Genomic DNA, 5,055 nt, shown 5'->3' on the forward strand with positions numbered 1-5,055 from the left:
GCACGCAGGTGCCCTGGAAGTTATCTAGGAAGACGTCCTCAAGATTTTCCCAACTGCTAATGGAGTTTGCTGGCAGGCTATTCAACCAATGGTTGGCTGGCCCTTTAAGCTTGAGTGGGAGATACTTGATGGCATGTAGGTCATCACCGCGAGCCATATGAATGTGGAGAAGGAAATCTTCGATCCACACCACGGGGTCTGTTGTGCCATTGTATGACTCGATGTTGACAGGTTTAAACCCTTCTGGGAATTCATGTTCCATTACTTCATCAGTGAAGCAGAGGGGGTGTGCGGCGCCTCTGTGCCAGGCTATGTCACGACGCAGTCCGGCTAGGTCTGGTCGGTTATGTTCAGCCTGGCCAGATTTATTATTAGTGTATCCGGCATGATGATCATCGTCATGTGTTGTGGCGCGCCCTCGTGATCCATAGATCAATCTTGGTTGTCCTGCGTTGTTTTCCAATGTGTCTTGCAGGTCCTGCGTGTTGCCCCGAGTCATAGTGAACCGGCATGGGGGTGCGGGCTGGTATGTCATCTTATCCCGGCCATGAGTGGCCGGTCAACCTCATCTTGTGCTAGAAGTTCAGGCTCGTCGGCCTCTTCTTCTAGCGATTTGTGCTTTGGGCATCCCCTGATGGGGGGCTCGAGTCCGTCTTCCTCGGCCGCCAGGACCTCGGACCATCTGTCCGCGAGCAGATCTTGATCAGCTTGGAGCTGTTGCTGCTTCTTTTTCAGGCTTCTTGCAGTGGCTATAAGCCGGTGCTTGAAGCGCTCCTGCTCTATGGGATCCTCCGGTACGCCAAATTCATCGTCACCGAGGCTCACCTCGTCTTCGGAGGGAGGCATATAATTATCATCCTCCAAGTATCAGTCTGTCGCCTGTTCATCTGGGCTGACCTGCCCATGTTCCTGTTTAGCTTGCTTGAAGGTGGGCTGATCAGGATTGTATTCCTCTTCGGCGCCATCTGGATTTTCTTCTCTAGTGCCGGTGTTGCTGTGGCGGGGCTTGGAGCGGCGCCGATGACGCCCATGCTTTGATTTCTTCCCTAAGGGGTTTTCTCCTGTTGCCTCATCGCCATTGTTTTCTTTGGGAGTATCCACCATATATATATCATATGAAGAGGTGGCAGTCCAGCGCCCTGTGGGCGGTGGTTCATGTTCTTCTCCCGCATCATCGTCTATACCGTCGATGTCTTCGGAGTCAAAGTTAAGCATGTCGGTCAAATCATCGACCGTGGCTATGAAGTGGGTGGTGGGTGGGTGACGAATTTCTTCGTTGCCTGCTTGCCACTCGAGCCGAACATAGTCCAGCCAGGAATCTCCTGACAGAGAGAGACAGACCTTAATGAATTTAGCACATCGCCAAAGGGTGAGTGTTGAAAGATATACACGGCAGTGAACTCCATGATTGGGGCCCAATCAGATTCGATGGGCATGGGTGCACGCGGTCTGGAACCCACGACCAAAGACAAGTCCGGGGGTCCGGAGACACAGATCTCCTTAGGAGCGGAGTCTGTGTTCGGCTCCAACGCCGATGAGTCTGCGGCCTCCGGGGCGGGGTCCATCCACCCGTCCTCGGAAGGCACGATCTGCTCTGGAACGAAGTCCGGGGCCGTAGCAGGCGCGATGTTCCGAATACTGTCCGACAGCAGATCTGGGTCATGCACGTTGTGATCGTTCGGCGCTCCTGACATGGGCCCGAATCCGTTGAAGATCAAGTCTCCGTGGATGTCGGCAGTGTAGTTTAGGTTTCCAAACCTAACCTGATGGCCAGGGGCGTAGCTGTCAATCTGCTCTAGGTGGCCAAGCGAGTTGGCCCGCAATGCGAAGCCGCCGAACACGAAAATCTGTCCAGGGAGAAAAGTCTCACCCTGGACGGTGTTGTTGAAGGTTGGAGAAGCCATCGAGCCCTACAGCAACGACACAGACGAACTCTAAATGAAAGCACCAATGTCGGTGTCAAAACCGGCGGATCTCGGGTAGGGGGTCCCGAACTGTGCGTCTAAGGCTAATGGTAATAGGAGACTGGGGACACGATGTTTACCCGGGTTCGGGCCCTCTCGATGGAGGTAATATCCTACTTCCTGCTTGATTGATCTTGATGATATGAGTATTACAAGAGTTGATCTACCACGAGATCAGAGAGGCTAAACCCTAGAAGCTAGCCTATGGTATGATTGTTGTTGTCCTACGGACTAAACCCTCCGGTTTATATAAACACCAGAGGGGGCTAGGGTTACACAGAGTCGGTTACGGAGAAGGAGATCTATAATTTGGATCGCCAAGCTTACCTTCCACGCAAAGGAGAGTCCCATCCAGACATGAGACGAAGTCTTCAATCTTGTATCTTCATAGTCCAACAGTCCGGCCAAGGTACATAGTACGGCTGTCCGGATACCCCCTTATCCAGGACTCCCTCACCCACCTCGGTGGCCTGCCGCACCGCCTCTTCACCCTATAAATTCCCAAATATTCCAAAACCCCCGAAAAGAACCCTAGATCAGAAGTTCTACCGCCGCAAGCCTCTGTAGCCACGAAAAACCAATCTAGACCCCGTTCTGGCACCCTGTCGGAGGGGGAAATCATCATCGGTGTCGATCTTCATCATCCCGGTGACCACCATGATGAGGAGGGAGTAGTCCATCCTTTGGGGTGAGGTTTGTACCAGTAGCTATGTGTTTAATCTCTCTCTCTCTCTCTCTCTCTCTCTCTCTCTCGTGTTCTTGATGACACGATATTGATGTATCGCGGGCTTTATTAATATAGTTCAATCATATGGTGTTTCTCCCTCTCTATCTTGTTGTGATGAATTTTGTTTTTCCTTTGAGATTTTGTTTTATCGGATTGAATACTTTTATGGATTTGGGAGAACTTGATCTATGTCTTGGCACTCAACTCGTAGATTCCCGAGGTGACATTGGGGTAATCTATGCATAGGGGTTGATGCACGTTTTCATCCTTGTTTCTCTGGTAGAAATCTTGGTGCACTCTTTGAGGTTCTTTATGTTTGATCGAGTATTATGAATCTGAAATTGTTTGATACATATCATATAATTAACTCATGGATACTTGTGGTGACATTGGAGTATCTAGGTGACATTAGAGTTGGTTGATGTGTGTCATATGGTGTTATTTTAGTATGAACTCTTGGATAGACCGAATGGAAATAATAACATTGTGTTATTTTAGTACGGACTCTTGAATAGATCGAACGGGAAGAATAACTTTAAGGTGGTTTCGTACCCTACAAACAATTTCTTCTTATGTTCTACGCTAGATAGGAACTTTGGAGTGATTCTTCATCGCACATTAAGTTATGTGATCCAATTAGATTAGCACTGTTGAGATATTGCACTAGCGAGAGTACGGAGCCTAGGCCTCATTTTCAAGCATTGCAATACCGTTTGTGCTCACTTTTGTTACTTGCTACCTTGCTGTTTTTTATTGTCACTATTACAAAAATCAGTATCTACTACTATTACTACACCTGTATCACCATCTCTTTGCCGAACTACTACACCTATACAAATTACCATTGTATTTGGTGTGTTGGGGACACAAGAGACTCTTTGTTATTTGGTTGCAGGGTTGTTTGAGAGAGACCATCTTCATCCCACGCCTCCCATGGATTGATAAACCTTAGGTCATCCACTTGAGGGAAAATTGCTATTGTCCTGCAAAACTTTGTGCTTGGAGGCCCAACACAAGTCTACAATAATAAGTTGTGTAGTAGACATTAAGCTCTTTTGTGGCATCATTGCCGGGGAGGTGAGTGCTTGAAGGTATATCTTTAGATCTTGCAGCAGAATCTTTTAGTTTCTTGTTTTACCACTAGTTTGGTTTATAAAAAGAAAACTACAAAAAATGGAATTGAGGTGGTCTCATATTATTCATCTTTATCATGTCTTTCTTGAAATTGATGGAGCGGAAAATTATGCTCAATTGATAGAAGAAGAATTCAATAAAATGATTGGCATGAATGATGAGCATGATTGCATGTTGATAGTATGAATTCTATGAATATCCAAAATGCTAATTATGATTGCACAAGTCATGACAAAAATGTTTCTTATAAGCATGTCAATTTTTGTGGAGTGGAAAGACTTTGTGAAGACATGTCGTATAGGGATGATAGATTTTGTAAGAAGCATAAACATGATAGAACCAGTTTTTTGCTCAAAGTGATAGATGGATTTGCTACAAAATTATGTTCTCTTTATCCTATTAATTGTGAACTTTGCAATAAAGTTGGTCACCTTAATTTCCAATGCATGTTTTTTCATGATCAAATCATGTCCAAATATTGCAATAAGTTGATCACCCTTGAACTTTATAATGGACTTTGTTTATTTTTGGGGTGTGAAGAATTGTGACATAAAAATGGTTGGTTTGAAGCATTCATATTCACGGACCATGCTGAAACTAAATTGAAAGAAATCCATATGTTTTGCATGGTAAATTGCAATGAAAATGCTTATATTGCCAACTATAGGAAGACGGGAAAACCAATATAATTTAAAAGGAATACTAATGAAATGGTAAATATTTCTACTTTCCCTCCTATTGTCGCTCATGATGAAATAGGTGACGAGAAGGAGCTCCCTATTCAACCAATCTCATCAATAAGAAGCTCGGAAAAATTAATTAAACCCACACATGATGTGGTGAAGAAGAAAAAAAGAAGAAAGGGTAGAGGTAAAAAGGTATCCCTCCCAAATGATGTTGCTCCTATTGTTGTTGTGCCTCATGAAAATGAATCAAAAATAACTATGGAAGATGATGCGCTTGATGATGATATTGCTTCTTTGTCTTATGGCACAATGTCCGAGAGCACTATTGATGATGATTTTGTTATGCCTATTGCTTGTTGTGATGATTATGATTGGGAAGATAATGATACTTCTTATAATCTTGGAAATCTTTTTGGCACCAACTTGGGAAATTATGATGATAGCAATTGTTATACCATTGGTGCTATTCATACTATTAATGATGAGAGTGATTGTGCTTATGATATGACAATTCCCGAGGTGACATTGGGGTAATCTATGCATA

The sequence above is a fragment of the Triticum dicoccoides genome, chromosome 1B (genome assembly GCF_002162155.2).
Source record: "Triticum dicoccoides isolate Atlit2015 ecotype Zavitan chromosome 1B, WEW_v2.0, whole genome shotgun sequence".
Taxonomy (NCBI): domain Eukaryota; kingdom Viridiplantae; phylum Streptophyta; class Magnoliopsida; order Poales; family Poaceae; genus Triticum; species Triticum dicoccoides.